The sequence below is a fragment of the Euprymna scolopes genome, chromosome 7, assembly GCF_053919585.1.
Source record: "Euprymna scolopes isolate OS-2025 chromosome 7, ASM5391958v1, whole genome shotgun sequence".
Classification (NCBI taxonomy): domain Eukaryota; kingdom Metazoa; phylum Mollusca; class Cephalopoda; order Sepiida; family Sepiolidae; genus Euprymna; species Euprymna scolopes.
Genome location: NC_136488.1, coordinates 2,663,957 through 2,686,321, shown reverse-complemented (window position 1 = coordinate 2,686,321; position 22,365 = coordinate 2,663,957).

The window sequence follows — 22,365 nt, the reverse complement described above, 5'->3', positions numbered from 1 at the left end:
GTGCTTGTAGTTCGTCAGAGCATTCATCGTTAAAGTACTTGTAGAACAGGCAGAGGGATGCAACCTTTCGTCGATGTGACAGAGGCTGAAGTTTAGCTGACAGTTCAAGATATATCAGATTGGCGACTCTCTTTTGAACCTTGTCTAGGAGCGAGAGACTAGTGGCAAATGTACCAGCCCACATATGACAACAATACTCCATACATGGACGAATGGTGGCCTTATATAAGTATAGGATACTTTCAGGCGTTAATAGCTTTCTAGCATGGTAGAGAGAACCCACCTTCTTCGCAGCGGTCCTGGCAATACTCTCAATGTAATTATTCCAACTCATGTTTCTTGTGAACGTTAGGCCGAGGAGTTTAAAAGATGTACTTTCAGATAAAGAGTCTTTGGCCATTGCTATTGGCGGTAGGGAAGGTTTCTTGTAATTATTGAAGGAAACAAGTTTAGTCTTGGCAGCATTGAATGTGACCATCCATTTTTGTCCTCATTCCACTACGGATCGGAGGTCATCCTCTAGTGTTTCTGCCATTTCTTTAGATATTTAGATATGTGTTCATTTGTTTTCCTGTCGTGTCTATTATGGAGCGTGGTGTCATCAGCATATATATCCATCTCACAGACAATTTTGTCGGGGAGGTCATTTATGAATATTAGGAATAACAGAGGTTCAAGGATAGACCCCTGAGGCACTCCCGCATTTATATTATATTGTTTAGATGTACGATCGTCAAGGACAACCTGGATTTTTCTCTTATCTAAGAAGTATCTAATTATGTTATGTATTCTTCCAGTGATGCCGTATGATCTGATTTTCTTGAGAAGACCCTCATACCATACACTGTCATAATAATGCTGAATAATGCTCAAGATGAAAACAGTAGTCCAAATATTATAAATAATTGATCCTCATCTCAAAAATTCAGAAATAAAATTGGCTCACCTAAGATGTCCATTGTTTTAAATAACAAACAATTCACACCCGCAGAAAATCTCATGAAAAATCCACATGGCTTTAAATTCACCAAATCTCAATAAAAAGAAAAAATTGGGGGCAGCATATACGTGCAAGTCCTGGTAAAACGGAAGTGCAGAGCCAGGAATCCCATTGAAGCAGTCTCAAGTTGTATTTTTATATATGCATCATTAGGTGTGTGTTATGTTTTATTGTTTACTCTATTAAATGGTCTACTTATTAAAATTAATGTTTAGACTTTTCGTTATATGTTTGTAGTTATAGTTTTTGTTATAAGCTGCAAGAATTGTGTTGAGTGTTTAAGTTCAAACGATTCAAGTGCTCTGAGCAAGGGCTTGTTGCACTATTTCCTTTTGTATGTGAAGTGCCTCTCACCCAGCAGCACACAACAGACGAGGGTGTGGCATTCGTTAAGGCTGATGATACTAAATCGCTTAGACCAAAGCAGATCTGTAAACTCCATTAGTGTTGCTTTTTTATTTATAAACTACAAAAAAAAAGGAAGCTTTAGTTTTTAATCATCTACTCTACTCGTCTGCATCTGCAACCCCCAACCCCAAAAGCCATCATTATCGATAAGTGTGAAAAGCAGCGAATGTTTATGTATTTTTAGATGAGGATTGATCATTTGGATTATTTGGATTATTCAGGCTACTGTTCTCACAACGTTTTGGTTGATTTAATCTCCGACCTTCTTCAGGTGCAAGTTGTCAAACTTTGAATCTTTCTATCAAAGTTGGAAATCTGCAAAGCGTAATAGATAAAGTACCCCCTCGACGACAACAAACCCGAAAAGTAGCAAAATCCCACCCCTACACTGTAAAGAAACCTAGATGCTGTAAAGCCTTCTACTCAAATAACATTTTTCTTTGGACTGCTGCACTTTGGAATCCTCCACCTGTGGTCCATGCTTCCCTGACTGAATTGAAATGCAGAAATTAAAGTATAATGTGAACAGACATCTCGCTGACCAATTCTATAAATAATATCCCTGCAAATCTGGTCACAAATAGTAGCCCTTGTGAATCTTCCAAATAATACGAATAGACACGGTTAACTACTAACACAATGAAGCAAAACCCAATTGCTCGGAGAAATCTTTGGAATTTCTCTGCTGGTATTTTCCTGGTCGTAGACTTATTTTGCATTGCACAGATTTCTTTGGCCATCATACGCCACTGACGTGAACCCATGTGACCTCTTCCTCAGCTTGTCTTAGTAATGGCAAAGATCATTGTTGGAGGAAAACTCAGAAATATATGATGTGCAATTATAAATATAAATAATTTGTATCTTTTATCATTTACATTTTTATTCCTTTTAATTTTCGTTTTTGTAATTAAGTGTAATGTTAAAGCAAATTTATTTTATAATCAAATCTGTGGATCCAATAAAAAGGTTAATTGCTTTTCTTTTTTGTTAGCTAAAATCAATTTTCCTCATTTTCTGCTTCTTCTTATCCTGAAAACCACAAAAGAATCCGTAATGTGTTTGATAGCTTAAAACTGATAAAAATACAAACTAAGGAGAGAACCTTATTCCAATTTTTTTAAAATTTTTTGTTTCGTTAAAAACAAGTGTTATTCAAGCCTCAAATGCATCATTTCTATTTGCACGAACAGCAGACCCTTCCCAAAATCCCGTGGCATTTCAGTTAAAAGCAAAGATCTAAGCATTTTAATTCTTCAGTTTACTATTTTCATCTTAAGCGTTATTCTCACAACGTTTCGGTCGATGTAACCTCCGACCATCTTCAGGTGTATCTTGTTGAATTCGGTAATCTGCATGGAATTTTGAACTGAATTAATTATTGATTGAGATTGTCGGACTGACTTCCTCATCTTGGTTGTTAACGTCACAACGTTTCGGCCGTTTTGCCCTCCGGCCTTCATCAGGTGTTTTGTATCGAACTGGGGAACCGTTTGTAAGGAGTCTCGAACCCAACCCTTTATTATTATTACGGGGGTACTGTGTTCGGACTCCAGCTATGACAAAACACCTGATGAAGGTCGGAGGGCAAAACTGCCGAAATGTTGTGACTATAACAACCAAGATGAGGAAGTCAGTCCGACAATCTCAATCAATGAAAACACCCCATCTCAAAAATACAGACAATTGAATTATATATATATATATATATATATATATATATATATATATATATACTACCAAAAGTACCCGTCGTTGACTGGGTTCAAAAACAGCCTACACAAAATGGACTCTGATTTATGAAAGTATGATAGGTTATGAAAAGGAAGGGTTGTAAAGAGATAGCTTCGAATTCGGGGGTATCAAAACCAAAGCAAAATATGATGAAAGTAAAAATAAAATAGATAAACCCCATAATTTATTATACCATACCTGTTCACACTGAAACACTTATCACAATATTCTGTGGATCTATATTAAAAAGACCTTGTTAAACTTTGTGACATATTTCCATTCTATGGAGGTCAGGCGCGAACGAACACCCCATAATTTTATCATACCATATTTCTTCAAACTGAAACATAACTATCAAGGTATACTTACGCAGATAGATATGAAAAGTCTTTATTAAAGTTTGTGCCTATTTCCATTCTATGGAGGCCAGGTGCGAACGCAGACCCCACAATTTTATTATACCATCCCTATTTAAGTTAAAACATGCTAATCAAAGTATTATGTGCATCCATATCAAAAACCCCTGTAAACGTTTTTTTTTTTTTTAATTTTTAATTTTTTTATTTCCATACTTTGTGGATCAGGTGCGAACGCAGACCCCACAATTTTAATGAACCACCGTTCTGCCAGATCAAACAGACCCATTCCTGTGTCTCAATACATCTTCTATCATTATATGTGATCAGTTTTCTATAACAGTCAACCATATAGGAGCCTATTCGTGACCAGACACACACACACACACACACACACACACAGACGTTCAGCTTTATATTATAGATATATATATATAATCCGAGATGAGGCTTCATAGTTTGTGTATTCATTCATTAACGGACTGTTATCCTCATCTTCATAGCTGTTGTTGTCTCAACATGTTTTGGCCAATTGAGTAGGATTGAAACCGCTGTCTTCAGATAATGCTCACCTAGAACTATAGACTCGATGCTTATGTTCACTATGCCATGTGCCCTGAGGCAAAATCCCACTCCTTTACTGTTGAGGCTTAGTCTGTTCCCTTGAAGTGCTAGACTTCAGAATTTCATTCATTAGCGAACTAAATGTTAAAAAAAAAATATGATAAACATCAAAGACCAATAATAAAACACCTCGTTAAAGATAACTGCGCGTTAACTGATCTGTAACAGATCTGCTATGTCAAAAACTTATCGAGCTCAAACAACAAACACGAATCTATAACAGTCAAACAAAATACAGAAATATAAAAAATCTTTGAATCAACTGCACTGGTGCATCTACCACTAGTCTCTCTCTCTCTCTCTCTCTCTCTCTCTCTCTCTCTCTCTCTCTCTCAGATAGGGTCGAAAAAAGTTTTCAATCTAATCGGTCCCACCTTGTCAATTAAGCTCCCCCTATCCTATTGTTGCAATATTGCATGTCTATGCCTGTTTTACAAATATTTTAATTGAATGTGCTCTGATGAAGTTGTTGCACTGGTGCCCCCTCGACATACATAGACACAACAAACCCATTTAACAACAAAATCACACCCCTTCACTGTTGGAGTCCCCAAATACCGGAAAGCTTTCTACTCTAATAGTTTCTTCCCTCAATCAGCTAGACTTTGGAATTCCCTTCCTGCTACCTACTTCCCTGACTGTAGTGATATGCAGAAGTTTAAATGTAATGTAAACTAACATCTTGTTAATCTTTCCTTGGCATGGTCCCAAATAGTAGCCTCTTAGGTTCAAGAGATCTTGTTAAAGCTGAACATGAGTAATAAAATTTAAAAAAAAAGGCAATATTCTACTTATATTACTAGAATTAAAGATTCGATACAAGAACAGATTAACTTTATTATAAGTTCTAAACGCAACCACCAAATTGTTTCTAAAAATATATAAGAAAATATAAATAAAACTCCGTTAAACAGAGTGCAAAAAAGTCTCTAAATTAATAGGTCAATCAAGCTCCAACCCCTGTCCCATCATCGCAGTGTTGAATCCCTGTGCTTGTTTTACAAGTATTTTAAAGGAATGTGTTCCGGCAAACTCATAACACTGATGTCCCCGATGCAGATAACTTGACAAACAGCAAAATTCCACGCCATCAATGCAGACGTCTTCAGATGTTGGAGAACCTCCTCTGAAATTTTTTTTTTCTTTCAAACTGTTAGACTTTGGAATCCCCCCCCCCACATTGTTTCCTGCTTTTCTGATTGTACTGATATGCAGAAGTTTAAGAGAATAGACATCTTGCTTCTCAACTCACTACTTAGATTGACCCTATTGATATGGTCACTAATTCATTGTATCCCCTTACGCCTCAGTAGTAATTTGCCTTGTTTGGAGTGATTATGGATCAATAAAAAAGATAAAACGTTTCCGAATGTTTGAGATGAGGACTTGTTATTAGTATTATTTAGATTCTTTGGACTGCTATTCTCATTTTGAGTGTCATTTTCACAACGTTTCGGTCTATGTAACCTCCAACCTTCTTCAGGTGTATCTAATTGAACTGTGGAATATTTCTGTGAGAAGAACTCATGACACAGTGGTTAGAGTGCTTGGAAAAATCAATTGTAATAGTGATATTCTCCTGAAGGTTGAAGGTTCAATTCTTAGTGGGGGCGATGGAAACATACAATTGCAAATTACTTAGGACCTCTATCCAGTCATGGCTGATGGAATGAGAGCATGTTACCCCCGTGATGTAAATAAAGTGTTCCGTTCAAATTCCCAAGTTCAACAGAAGCATTCCTGAATTTGACAAGATATGCCTGAAGAATATTGACTGAAACATTGTGAAAATAACTTCCAAGATTAGAACAGTTGTTTAAATATATACTAGCATGACGTGTGGCAATTCTATGGAATGAGAAATATTTTCAATCAACAAATGTTTTGTTTTTTTTGATAAAGCTGATGTTTTTCTCGATAGTGAAAAAAAATTAGGTTTTTGAGCAGAAAAAAAAAACCAATAACACTCATGAGTTTATTAACATTTCTATGAAAATAGTATCCATTGTATTTTTTATATAAAACTGACCCAAATGTAATAAATTAATAAGTTATAATATTCAGAAAGTAATACTATGCTACACAGTTCAATACAAACAATAAAATCACGTTGTAAGAGACAATCTTTAATTTACTCCTTCAGTCCAGCACTTCTTGGCAGACGATATTTTTCTTTTTTTTTTTTTCCTGTTTCTTTCGAATATTATTTTTTTTTATGTAATGTTTCTCTGACTTTCTTTGAAGAACCACTGCATGTCAAAATTAATGAGTTCCACCATGAAAACAATGATCATATCTATATGTCAATATGATAGCGTGTGTGTTATTTTCTGTGTCACGCTTACATCCGGGTCTTTTAATTGTTATGTACTTCCATTTCTTGTTATAAATAATTTTACCAAGAATTCTTCATAAGTTTTATTTCGGTTTCGATGATGGCTGAGGAATTCAAGATATATATATATATATTCATAAAGTTTTATTTCGGTTTTGATTTAAGCTAATGCACCCAAGTCATGTGAATATATATATATATATATATATATATATATATATATATATATATATATATATATATTGAAATCGCAACTTTATAATATATACGAAATCTGCAAGAATTAAAATATCATATTTAAGCGTGCTTTACGACTGGGCTTTACTGGGCGTTAATGCTAGCTTAAATAAATTCTTTTACAGTTTTAACAAAAAAGCTACAATAATATCAGAGCGTCTCTATTTATGGTGAACATCTACAGAAAGCCAACATCAATATATTATATATGAAGGAGTCCTCTGTGAAATTTCCACAGGTCACGCTAGTATTTAATTATAACAATATTCAAAAACGAGGCTACACCAAAAGGAGGTTGATCTCATATTCTTGTCCAAGGTTGCCAGATTGGCTTTTTTTAAGCCAAATTTCATGAATTTGGCTTTTTTTTAAAGCAGTTTAGCCTTCATAAATTTTATTTGGCCTATCTCGAAGTGTAACGTATGGACTAATAAAGAAGGAACAATCAGAATCTATAATATAAATCTCATCTGTCTGTTTAAATGTATGTATGTATGCCTAAAACTTTGACAGAGGCGAGGGATTTTCGCAAGATTGGTTCATTTTGAAGCCGACCCTTCGGTCAACAAATATAAAAAAAAATTGGCAAAAAACATTAATTTCTTCACCTTCAACTGGACACTTTTCTACAGGGAGGGGTCGCTTTTTTGGCCGATATTTTCGAAAGTCATTCCCCTCTTTTTGATTGACTGGCCTTAATTTACACCTACGTTACTTCCAGTTTGGTGAGGGGAGAAACAGCAAAGACGTCACTTTGTTTTTCATGTCCTTTTCCTTCTTTTTCAGTACGGGTTCGAATCTTCCTGCCTACTACCACTTTTTTTTTTTTTTTTTTGCTCAAAACATACCTCCAAACACCCGGGAAAACATGTTATTCTTTTTGCATTCGTATGTGAATGAGCTTAATTTGAATCAACGTCAGATCAAAACAATTGTGTTAGAATTAACAGATCAACAATTAAAATGAGCCATTAAAGACTTTAAAATTCTGAAATATTAGGATGAATCAAAGTGCATTCAATAGCATCATTATTTTATGTGATGATGTTCTCAGTTGATTTCAGCTCGTCATATTGTCTCAGTGCACATTGACGCTTTTCTTCAAGATCAATCTATAATATGATTGCTGGTATATACAGTATAATCATCTTACCGCACACGTGATCACTGAAGTTAAGCAATATTGACTCTGGTCATCACCAGATGGATAATCATTTGTGGAACGATGACCACAACTCCCTTGCAAAACAAAACTGACATCATCAAAATGGTATCTGCAGTTGTCAGATGAGTCAATCAATTGGTCAGTGATTTGCTGTGAGTTACCAGGAGGTAGATCGTATTGCACAAGATGGTGTTATTTTTTTTTAATCATCTGATGAAAGAATGTTGGAGAGGGGGTGCTTACTTTACCTTCCACCACAAAAAATATCAAATGGTATACAAAATGGTTGTCCCAGGTGAACTTTAAAATGATTGTGTTGTGATGGAGAGCTTTTCAGATATTGTATTTCTCCAAATTAACGAACTCCGATTGTAGGCCGAGACGAATAATCCGGATGCTTTTTATAAAGAAAAACATTAATTCACACACATCAGCAGTTGGAAGAACCGTTCCCATCTTTGTTGCGACTACTGAAAGAGGATGATTTATCTTTGTGTGTGACGTCACATGCTTTTGGTTCAAATCACAAAACATTATTTTATCCTTAGCCTTAACATGTATGTCAAGGTCAAGGTTATCCTAAATTGCTGTTGTTGGGGACCGTTTTGACCTTGGATCATCTTCAGCACTGTCTCTGACACACTGGAACTCTGTGATCCAATGTGTGTCGTATATGAAGGGCAACTCTGCTAACGATCTCAACATATCAGCATGAGTTTCTGTCATGCTTTTCAAATGCAAATGCAGGTACACTTCATGACTGTACGGATTTCTGTTTTCTCCATATTTTATTGAATCCTTGAATCTCGCTTATTCAAAAATCCTGCAAAAAACGTAAAAAGCATGTTAGAATTTTATAATTTAACAGGAACATTTACAAATTGTTGATCTTTCAAAAAATAGGTCTCAACCTGCATCTTATACATGATTCTTATAAATTTTTATACACCCTAACCCCAACTAAATTTTTATACACCCTAACCCCAACTAAATTTTTATACACCCTAACCCCAACTAAATTTTTATACACCCTAACCCCAACTAAATTTTTATACACCCTAACCCCAACTAAATTTTTATACACCCTAACCCCAACTAAATTTTTATACACCCTAACCCCAACTAAATTTTTATACACCCTAACCCCAACTAAATTTTTATACACCCTAACCCCAACTAAATTTTTATACACCCTAACCCCAACTAAATTTTTATACACCCTAACCCCAACTAAATTTTTATACACCCTAACCCCAACTAAATTTTATACATGCTAACGCCAACTAAATTTTTATACACCCTAACCCCAACTAAATTTTTATACACCCTAACCCCAACTAAATTTTATACATGCTAACCCCAACTAAATTTTATACATGCTAACCCCAACTAAATTTTTATACACCCTAACCCCAACTAAATTTTATACATGCTAACCCCAACTAAATTTTTATACACCCTAACCCCAACTAAATTTTTATACACCCTAACCCCAACTAAATTTTATACATGCTAACCCCAACTAAATTTTATACATGCTAACCCCAACTAAATTTTATACATGCTAACGCCAACTAAATTTTTATACACCCTAACCCCAACTAAATTTTTATACACCCTAACCCCAACTAAATTTTTATACACCCTAACCCCAACTAAATTTTATACATGCTAACCCCAACTAAATTTTATACATGCTAACCCCAACTAATTTTTATACATGCTAACCCCAACTAAATTTTTATACACCCTAACCCTAACTAAATTTTATACATGCTAACCCCAACTAAATTTTTATACACCCTAACCCCGACTAAATTTTTATACACCCTAACCCCGACTAAATTTTTATGCACCCTAACCCCGACTAAATTTTTATACACCCTAACCCCGACTAAATTTTATACATGCTAACCCCAACTAATTTTTATACATGCTAACCCCAACTAAATTTTTATACACCCTAACCCCAACTAAATTTTATACATGCTAACCCCAACTAAATTTTATACATGCTAACCCCAACTAAATTTTTATACACCCTAACCCTAACTAAATTTTATACATTTCAAACCCAACTAAATTTTTATACACCCTAACCCCGACTAAATTTTTATACACCCTAACCCCGACTAAATTTTTATACACCCTAACCCCGACTAAATTTTTATACACCCTAACCCCGACTAAATTTTTATGCACCCTAACCCCGACTAAATTTTTATACACCCTAACCCCGACTAAATTTTTATACACCCTAACCCCGACTAAATTTTTATACACCCTAACCCCGACTAAATTTTTATGCACCCTAACCCCGACTAAATTTTTATACACTCTAACCCCAACTAAATTTTATACATGCTAACCCCAACTAAATTTTTATATACTCTAACCCTAACTACATTTATACACCCTAACCCCAACTAAATTTTTATACACCCTAACCCCAATTAAGCTTTTATACACCCTACTCCTAACTGAAGTTTTATGCATCCTAATCCTTACTAAATTTTTTATACATCATAGCCATAATAAGCATGTGTGTGATTTAATAATACGACCTGTTTTATTTAAGATGTTTTTTAAATAATCTTTCCAGTTGTTGTTATTTAGAATTAATTACAGATACAAAATCTCCCCGTTAAAAAGAATCTCTATCTTAAAAAGAAATATAAAATGCAGTAGGGCACAAATTTGTCCGTCACCCAAAATCAAAAAGTTATCCAATTGTAATGACACTTTTTCTCAATTGTTCAATCAGTTCTTTTATAAACGACTGTGGCGAAAGTAATGGGAAAACATGACTTACACAAGCGTCGGCGCCTCTGTCTATCCTGTCGAGTGACGGAATCAAAGAAGGAAAGAGAAAAGAAATATTTTCGTGTATAGACGGTTTATCAATATACAGATGGCATTAATTTGCATATGAGAACAATGACTGAAAAAGAATGAAGGGATAGGCACAGGGCAGTCTTTTGGGGGGGGGGCAGTTTAGAAGAGTCAGTTGAAGTCGGGAGTTAGCAAGGATCAGTTTCATTCACACACCAATCACCTTGCACAGGATCGTCCTGATGTATCCCGCGCAGCATTTCCATCAACATACTCTTGAGAGAAGCGTCATACGTTTCATCATCTCAGCCAGTGATAACTTTGTTGGCGTGATGTTTTATGTATGCTGTAGCTACCGGGAGTCATCTGCAAACAGAAAAATGATTAATCAATGTTGCGCAAACTGAAAAACTTGTTCACCTCTCCTCCTCCTCTTAGTGTATCGCCATCGTTACTGCATTCATATTTGATCGTATTATTAAAAAAAGTTACATTAAGCATTCTATTGATTTTCAATCGAATGACTGATAAATTTCCAGTTTGGGTTTAGATTTGCAGTAGAGTTGTCAATTACATTGATTACTGTTGAAAGCGGCTCTAGATAATTTTGTCTGAAAATAAATCTCAAGTTTAGAAAGTATAAAAGGTAGAGTAGAAAATCGGCGTTTGGTTTTACTTTCCACAACCTCATAACACTCGCTCCCTTATTTTGTTACTTACCTTAATCCTCGCTTCTCTTATTTTGTCTTTTATTCCTCACATTCCATGAGCAATGTTTGTGACAACGGGGATGAATATTTTCTGGGTCGGAATCTATCAATATAACACTTATCATTGGCTAGATTAAACCTTGAAGTAAGTTCTGTTAGCTTCTTACATCAAATAGCTCTATGCCTTGTCGCAAGCGATTTCCATTTTTAAAGAAATTAGATAAAACGAAAGTGAACTCCAATTTCTGTCCTCAGTCAGTGGAGAAAAATCCTTCATTACCGAGACCGTTTTTATTTTTGTTCCTATCCAGAGTGCCCCTTTTTGGGGAGCTGGATTTTCCCCACATTAAAACCAGACCCGACGATTGGTAGGCAAGTAAATAGAAATAGGGGGGGTCAGTTTGGGGGCGTATAGCTAGGTAATGTCGAATCTGTATCTATAATCATTTCTTCTTTCTCGTCTTCGTTTGAGTGTCAGCAGAAATTATATTAATCAAACTTATGTATCCGAACACCCCCCCCCCAAAAAAAAAACTTGGAGTTTATATGTGAATCAAGATTTCCCCAGAAAAACGTCGTTTGCGTCGATGCGAATGCAATGAAATAAAGAACTTGAGAGCGACATGATAAATGGTCTACACATGCACGTCATGAATTGAACGCTACATACTTCTGTAATTCTTTTCTTTTTTCATTCTCAACAGGAATAAGGTTAAAGTGTTATCTATGTTAGAACAGTCCCCCTCCTCCTCCGCTACGGTTGTTCTTGAAATAAATAATAGGTTGAAGTGACGTGGATCCTTTTCCAAAAGTCGAGGTTCTTCAAGTAAATTCAAAACGAGTACACCTGTTCCTAATGTAGCAATGAAAATACCTAAAGAAAAAAAGTTGCGTGTCGTATCTGTTTGCATTGAAGTATGTAATTAAATTACACATGAAGGGGAACCAGAAGGTCTTCGAGATGAAAAATGTGCAAAGGAGAACAAAAACAACAAAAGATTCCCATATATATATAAGGAAGAAGGTTCCATTTTTTGTTACTGAAGCAGAAGCACAGATGTAGAAAACATTTACCTTTCGTTAAAAATCCTTTTCTTTTGTATGGAAGCACTGAACAAATTATTACACGTTAACTTGTTGACTTCAAGGCAAATATTTTCACGTATACAATTCTACGTATTATTTGAATTCTTCAGACGACAATTCTTGAATGTCATTTTCACAACGTTTTGACCGATGTAACCTTAGAACTTCAGGTGAGTCTTGCCAAACTCAGAGAACTTTGTTAAACTTAGCAATCAAACGAAATTTCAAACTAAACTTCTTTATTTAATCCACACGCGAAGATTGTTCTTATTTCGTCAGCCGTGATCGGATTGAAGTCTTAGATAATTCTTAATTATATTTTTAGTGTGATCTGTTATGAAAAATGAACCTTCAACTTTGAAAAAAACTGACACTTAGAAATAACGTAACTTAACACTTTTATCCATTGTGTCATCAGTTCATATAAATTTTCAAGTTCGGCAAGATGCATCTGAAGCTGCTTGGAGGTTTCATCGATCAGAACGTTGTGAGAATAATATCGAACTTCTTACGACTTTTCATCCAGAGATATTTCAAAATGTCTGCATGAATGTTAAAAGAAAAAATAGAAACGGTACCAAAGTAACCACATCATTTTTTTTTTTTTTTTGGACCGATATTAATGCATATGTGAAAATTATTTTCCAGAATCTGATGTAATCACAAAGACGGCTTCACTTCTGATCCATACAAAGGAATCGCCACTCATCAAGGCTCGGAGGCCACTCGAGGATAAGGGTTAATGAATGTATGGTTGTCAAAAGGACAATCTTGTAGTAATCGATAGTAATAGAAATTTGTTAAATTTGATTAATTAAGGGGGTGGTTCATCAAGAATTTGTTTACGTTGGACTTGAAGACGACCAAATTGTAGTCAGCTGAGAAACAGGCAAATGGAAGAGAGTTCCACAAGTGTGCAGTTCTAAGAAAGAAACTTTGTTCATGGAATCTATGTTTAAGTTTAGGTACAGATAAAGAGTGGGGGAAATTTTTGATAGTGGTTTCAATTAGACGAGTGTTTTTCATAAAGGTTTGGCGAGGGGGCACCATAGATTGGAGTTCAGACGATTTCTTTAGGTTAAAATACTTCCCTGGATGAATTTTCAAGCCCACATATTCTAAACTGAAGATATTCAAGAAACTGCAATTATTGCAATGTGTGGGAGGCACCTCATGTGAATTATGGAAATTGCTCGAAATAGGAAATGGAATTACGTGCTCAAATTTTCAGATTTCTTAGGTTTTATTTTGTAACCTGAAAAAAAAAACGTATCCAAGGCTACCGTATCTACTGTATGTAGAAAAAAGCATAAAAGCCAAATGGATAAAACAATGCAATTAAATCAGCTTGTGTGGTTTTATATTTCGTCGTTATCTTATTACTATAAATTTTCCTAATGTCTCTCTGTCTGTGGGTGTGGGTGTGACGCGGTTTATCTCAGCCTACAGGCAACCCACCCAGGCAAGTAAGGTACCGAAATGAAGCTTATGACCCAGCGGATGTTTTAGTGATATTTATATCCATGTTTGGTGTATGGAAACGCAAAAAAAAAAAAAAAATAACGGTTTACTAAACAACGTTTTATTTACTGGATATTTTCCCGATACAAGGACTCAAGTTTGCGTAGCTGGGCAAAATTGGGTTCTTGTTATCAAAAAGACTTCATCAGGAATAAGCAAAATAAATTTTATTTTCAAACTACAAAGATAATGTAATTCTTTGAAGAAAAGAGTTTTTTTGTTTCTTTTGTTTGTTTTTTTTCTAATGCTACAAAGCCATCACTTATCAAGGCCAAAAGTCACTCGAGAATTGAAGGGTAATGGGATAATCAATTTAATGATCAATAAGAGAAGATTGGAAACGGTAGATAGAAAAGGACAGAATTTAATATTTTAAGAAATTTGTTAAGATTGAAAGTTATAGTCATTAGGAAAGCAACATTGTAGTATTGGGGGCAGTTATTTGAAAATAATTCAGTTTATGGAAGTTTTGTTTTAGATATAGAGAAGAAGAAAGGAAAGACTTTTCCAGTGGTAGTAGACTGACGGTCCAGTTAGGGTTTATGGGGGGGGGTGAAAATAATGTTGAGGCTCATCATGAAACTACCGAAAGATGAGGTTTTAGCAAAAGACAGACTCGATATTACTAGAAATCTAAAGAGTTTCTATTTACTTTGCCTCTCCACAGGACAGATCCTATCTGTCTCCTTAGATCCTCTGAAGTAGGCATAGTCTTTAAAGTGTTTCTGGCTTTTTTGGAGACGGTCAACTTGTATCAGTTGATCTTCAATGCGAAGCTGAAACTTGAATAAAAAACGAGATTTTAGGGAATGTTTTATGCGCAGACATTAATTGCGTTTGTCTCTAAATTGACATAAGCCGTTCACTTTCAAAAGTGCACGTAGACTCACACACTTGTGCACAATAAAGATCATCGTTATTATTTGGATTCTTTGGACTATTGTTCTCATCTTTAGTGTTATTTGCACAACATTTCAGTCGATGTAACCTCCGATCTTCTTCTGGTGTATATTGTCGAACTCAGGAATCTGGACGGAATTTCGAACTGAACTCTTCATTTACTTTACAGGGGTAGCATGCTCTTGTTCCATCAGCCATGATTGGATAGAGGTTCTAAGTGATTCGCGATTGTATTTATATTTCGGAGACCAAGAAATATAATGGTGAATTACTTAGGACTTCTATCCAGTCATGGCTGATGGAACAACAGCATGCTACCTCCGTGAAGTAAATAAAGGGTTCAGTTCGAAATTCAGTCCATAACTATATCGGTAGTAAACACGACTAGAGTGCTAAATGGTTTGGTTTCGATTCTAGCTGATTGCACCCAAGTTATTTATTTATATTTTTTAGGTACAATATAATATTCATTAGAGAATTGACTGTGTTATAATAAATACGAAGTCTGCATGAATTAAAATATATTTAAGGAGATTTTACAACCCGGCAAGGCCGAGCGTCACCCCCCCCCATGCCCCATGCGCTATTAATAATAATAAGGGACACATTTGGACTTTTTTTTGCATTGGAATAATCTGTTTTACTAACACTTAGAATTTATTTACTCGTGTTTCCGAATTTCTTTTAATTACAATTTTCTAAGTTTTCAAATTTATGCAAGCTAATAATTATTTCTTTTATTTTGCTAGTTTGTTCCTCTGAATAGAAAATCCTAATTTTTAAAACTCCATGGAATAAGGAAATGCATATGTTTTATATTCTGTCTTTGAACATTTGATTTTTCACGAATTCAATTTGTCATGTACCAATGATCTATCTATAATACCGAGCATCTGTTCATCAGAATAGAATTTCATATTAAATATTTATATTATTCAATTAAATATTTATAATATTCAATTAAATATTTATAATATTCAATTAAATATTTATATTATTCAATTAAATATTTATATTATTCAATTAAATATTTATAATATTCAATTAAATATTTATAATATTCAATTAAATATTCTAACGGAAAAACAGATATTGGAACAGAATCGAACTACGACGGTCAATTTTGCAAGAACAAATGACTCAATATCTTTTTAGACTCTTATAACATTAATAAATAATTACCGTTAAGATAAACTGATTCTAATTATTATATATATGTGTGTGTTGCAAATAACATCACCTGATCTCTGCTCTATCGCCCTTAGTTTCTTCATCTTTATTCTTGATATTTGCCCATCCTCCTTCCCCTCACCTTTTCCTCTTTCCCACTTTCATTTTCTTTTCATCTCTTTCTTTTTTCATATTCCTCCCACCACTTCAGGTCCTGGATATGACCTTAAACTATATCCAGTGGTGAGGCCCCAGCTTGTGGGCTTTGGGGAGTGTGGGGCCACCCTTTAATTGTCATTGCTCCCAGGTCCACTCTGACCCGGAGTGGTAGTACCTGTTAGGGTCCCAACTATGGGTTAAATAGAAACAGACTTGAAAAAAAAAAAATATTCTATTAAAAAAATTTTCTTCAAAATAAATGGATTCGGCATTAAATAACCTGAAAAGGGTTGATATGCCGTAAAACAAAAACAACCAACCCACCACTTCTCCTTTCATATTGCTTCCACCTCTGCTCCTTTCATTTTTTTTCCTCTGGTTTACCTCCCAACTCATCGTTTCTCCATACTCTTCCTTCTTGGCCTCAATATCTTTTTAGACTTTTATAGTATTAATAAATAATTACTATTAAAGTAAACTAATAAGTGTGTGTGTGTTGCAAATAATTTCTTCTTCTTGATATTTCCTCCTCTTTCTCCTTTCTCGCATTCCTTCCTCTCCTTCCTTCCCACTTTCATTTCCCTCTTTTTCTTTTCTTTCATATTTCCCTCACCTCTTCCCTTTCATTTCTTCCCTCATCTACCTCCCCCCCTTATCTTTTCTCCATACTCTTCTGCCTTGTCTTACTATCTTTGCACACAAACTCATTTTTTTACTATAAACATTTTTCTTTTAATTTACACTAAATACCCCCTCAGGGTGTAATGAGGCATTAAGTTGCTTTATACTCATTTCTTATGACTCCCTTCCCCTAACCCCGCCTCAAAATGCCTGTAAGTGCACCAACCTCTTCATCCCACAGACCCCTCTTTTTTTCTTTTTTTTTTTTTTTTTTGTAACAAAGCATCAACTCACCATTTCCTGTGCAGAATTTACCATCCATTTACAAAAACGCTTCACAACCCCCAAGAAAAAAGTGGGACACAGATAGAAGGTAAGGTGGGGTTCTGATTTGCGATTGTGTGTGGGGGTCGAACTTACAAGACTGTAAAAATGTGTGTCAGTTTCTTCCCCCACCCTTGTCTTTCTCTCTGTAACCACTGGAGCAAATCGAAGAAACATTCACAACTCCAAGTGGCCCCCAAAAATATATAGGTTGTCGGTTTCTTTTAGAGTGGATTCAATGTCCCTTGAAAGGTCATCAAAGCTTCTCGTTATTTTCCGCAGAATACTAAACAGCTGGAGAACAGAAATTGATGCGTTCAATCTCTTGCAACAAAACAAAACATGAAACGGAAGATGACAAATACTGATGCAATTGCTTCGCTACCAATCACTTCACTCACAAATATGGTCGAATTTGTTCCTAACTTTCTGCAGTTGCATCCATGCAATCCAGTCACATATTATTTACAACACACACACACACACACACACACACACACACACACACACACACACACACACACACACACACACACATATATAATACCTACAGAAACTAATGTTTCATCCCAGTCGTACACAAAACTCAATATACGAGATAAAGCAATAGTATAAATAAAAATTTAGAATTAAATTCAATGAATTAAAAAAATTATGATAAATTTGTTATTCGACAAGGAATACAAAATTTTAAAACTCTTTTTCATTAATGGATTTTTAATAAATTGCTCATCTCATCAAAGGAAATGTTTTCAGCAAAATAAATAGGAAGTCATAAATTCTGCTATTTAGCACATAGTTGAAAAAACTAAAAATAATTGCATAAAAAACCTTTTCAGATAATAAATTTGTCATGATTTTTGTAAATTTATCGAATTTAATTCAAAAGTTTCTTATATATATATATATATATATATATATATATATATATATATATATATATATATATATATATATATATAAGTAAATTTTTGGTACAGCAAAATGGAAGGAGGAATTTCAGAGGAAACATAATAATCTAGCCTGTATAGACAAAAGATTTTAAAACATCAGTTGGAGATATTCATTTATTTAAAACCACCTGAACAGTGAGATATTTTTTTTTTCACTGTTCTTCCAACTGAAACCAAATTCCCTTCTTCCCTCATTCGTTTCTTAGTTTTTAATTTATCATTCTGACGTTTCCTCTTAGAGGGTCAGACGATAAGGCCTTAAGATAATTTTAATAATTTCACCTGCCCGTTTCTTGTTTTTTTTTGTATTTAAATTAATATATATATATATATATATATATATATATATATATATATATATATATAAGAAACAAAAGCTCAAATCAGTAGCTTTTTTTAAGCAAACACAATGCAACAAATACTCAGTCCCAAATTTTTTCACTTGCTATAAAAACAACACACTTTTATCTTTCTGTCTCTCCGCTTTTTTCCTTTCAAAAAAAAAAATGCACGTGCATATAGTAATTTCTGTCCAGGTTGCTTTGGGGGTGAAGACCCTCAACAAACTCAGTGAGAGACACACAAGAACTTTTATATGCCCAGACCAAACTCACATACACAATTCATACATACTCTCTCACTAATAAAACAGGTACGCTTATATATACACATATCTTGTCATTGCTACTTCATTTATGCATAAATAAAGCACGTAACACCAGTATACTCAATTTTTTCATTACACAAAAATATTTTTCTTTCATTAAAACGTTTTTAGGTCATTTAACTCTCCTTCTTGACGAATGTTTACATCTTTAACACGTTTACATCTTTAACACGTTTACATCTTTAACACGTTTACATCTTTAACACGTTTACATCTTTAACACGTTCACATCTTTAACACGTTTACATCTTTAACACGTTTACATCTTTAACACGTTTACATCTTTAACACGTTCACATCTTTAACACGTTCACATCTTTAACACGTTTACATCTTTAACACGTTCACATCTTAAACACGTTTACATCTTTAACACGTTCACATCTTTAACACGTTCACATCTTTAACACGTTCACATCTTTAACACGTTCACATCTTTAACACGTTTACATCTTTAACACGTTTACATCTTTAACACGTTTACATCTTTAACACGTTTACATCTTTAACACGCTCACATCTTTAACACGCTCACATCTTTAACACGTTTACATCTTTAACACGTTCACATCTTTAACGTTTTTAAAAAGATTGTGTTTTGCCATTCGTTTTATAACGTCTTATTCTGAGAAAAAATGTAGAAAGAAATTAGAAATTTCTGATGTAATATTTAATGTGTGTGAAGTGTTTTGTTTTAAAATTGACAAATTCCACTTTTTTTCTCTTTATTTTGATTCTTCAGACTATTGTTCTCATCTTGAATGTTATTTTCAGAGTGTTTTGGTTGATGCATCCTCCGACCTTCTTCAGGTGTACGCTATCGAACTCCAGAATCTTTCTGTTCGAGTCTAGAATCTACACAGATTTTCGAATGGAACCCTTATTTAATTCACGGGAATAGCAGGCTCTTGTTTCGTCGGCCATGAATGAAGTCTTAAGTAATTCACAGTTGTACTTTTTATGTGACGTCCACACTGAGGATTGAACCTTCAACCTCCAGAAGAGTATTACAATTGAATTTTACTAAGGATTTCATCAGATTCCTGAATGTGACAGAAAAATTCCAAGTTTAACAAGATACACCTGAAGAAGTACGAAGATTACATCGACTGAAACGTCATGGAAAATAGCACTTGAGATGAGAACAGTAGTCCAAAGAATCCAGATAATACGAATAATCAATTCTTATCTAAAAAATCAGAAACATTGATTCTCTCTCTCTCTCTCTCTCTCTCTCTTTTGATCCTCTCTTATTCCTCTCTCTCATTATCACTTTTAATCAAGATTTGACCTTTTTTTGAAATATTCACATTCATCTGTCCCTCTCTTTCCTCCTCTTATTTATATTTTCCTTCAATTTAAAAAAATACATTTCGAAGCTTAATGCTTCACATCAGAAGAGAAAGAGGTGTGCTAAATAACAATATATGGATGCGGCATTTAGCAATAGGCATGTGTTGGAATCTTGTACAGGGGTTATACATTGGAGAAGGGAACAGAGTTATCCAATTTCAGTCTACACACTCGAAATTTGATATACAGGGTACTGAAATGTTGGAAAATTTTTCTGATCAGTTTTCGGCCAGAAATTTGGCTGTTAACAGGTCAAAGTTCAACGATTTGACCTTTGAGAACTCTACCAAACTCCTCCGACAATTTTGGGTCTAAACACTTGAAATTTTAGATATAGGTTCCTTGGTCATGGATCTAACTTAATAACTTGATTTGAGCTCATAATAATAAATGTTAAGGGGTCATAATAAGGGGTCAAAGTTTAAAAAATTGACCATTTCTTTTTCTGTTTTTTTGCTCAACATGCACCTCAAAACACCCGGGCAACGCCGGGCTGAAATGCTAGTATATATATATATATATATATATATATATATATATATATAGTCATCCACATACAGTACTGTTTCGTTGTATCACAACTCATCAGTGCGGCTAGACATACATCTTTTCCCAGCCATGGATTGAACCTACAACCACCGTGTTGACAGTCGGCAGCTCTAACCATCGGTCTAAGAATCAGTGCCCGTAAATATTTCTCCTCAAATGCCTATTAAATTACCATTTGCTCGTCGCACAGTGGTTTAACAGTCAGTTTGTTTACAAACAAACAGTGGGCTTCATCCTAAATGGGGCATATTGCTCCTGCGAGGTAAGGGGTAGTATGAATTAGAGGCCATATTTAGAGGGATATCCTAAGTAGGGAGTTGAGCAGCAAAATGTTTGTTTACATTTCATTTAAATTCATGCAGGTTAGTACAGTAAGTGAAGTCGGGAATATGGCGGGAATTTCAAAGGGTGATGAAAGAAACTATTGGAGTAAAAAGCATTTCGATATTTAGGGACTTTTACATTGAGTGGGAGTAATTATGTTGAGGAGGCACCAATGCACAATGGCTCAATGGAGCATATTCTATTGAAGTACTTGTAAAACAAGCACAGGGATGCTGTACTGCAGTGATGCGACAGATGTTGGAACTTGGCCAACAGCGTGAGACCCATTAGATTTGAGACTCTTTTTGGGACTCTGTCCAAGAGTGATAGACAGGTGATATACGCCAACCAAGATGTGGCAACGGTACTCCATGCATGGGTGAATTGTGGCTTTGGACAGATGTAGGATACACTCTAGTGTGAGCAATTTTCTAGCCCACCTTTTTGCAGCAGGCTTGGCAAATTAATGTATTTATTCTAATTCATGTTGCCTGTGAATATTAAGCTGAGGAGTTTGAAAAATAATCATTTTCATGCGTTGGTGATTGGCTGAGCTTTCAGGTCCACAGATGTTTGACCTTCAACGATGAAATTGCAAATGATTAGTAGTCTAGTATGACCTTGCCCAGAACAGTTACTATTGTCTGGAATGTAGTGCCGATCAGGTAAGAAGTTGGCTCAACCAGTTGAACACTATTGCAAACTCTATAAGAAGGCTGAAGCAATGCAGAAAACTGTTGAAGGTATTGAAGTGATGTATGAACAAAAACAAAGGTCTTGTTGATTTCATAAATCTTTGTATATTTTTCAAAAGCAATCTATTAGGTCCCACTTTGTCAACTAAGCTCCAACCCCTGTTCCATCACTGCAATGTTGCATCTCTGTGCCTGTTTTGCAAATATTTTAATGGAACGTGTTCTGAACTCGTTGCACTTGTGCCACCTCGACATATCCTGAGAAATCTGTTTAGCAACAAAATCACACCCCTTCATTGTTGAAGTCCCTAAATGCCAGAAAACTTTCTACTCTCATAGTTTCTTCTCTCAAACAGCTAGATTTTGGAATTCCCTTCCTGCTACTTACTTCCCTAACTGTACTGATATGCATAAGTTTAAATGTAATGTAAACCAACATCTTGTTAATCTTTCCTAGTATGGTCCCAAATAGTATCCCCTTATGTCCAAGTGGCAATAATGAGAAGTATTAGGCTTCGAAATGTCAACGTGAGTAAAAAATATCACATAAATCAATAAATATCGATTTAGTATTTAATATAACCGGGATGGATAATGCCTTTGATTGTTTTTTTTTGTTTGTTGTTCTTTTTTTTGTTTTTT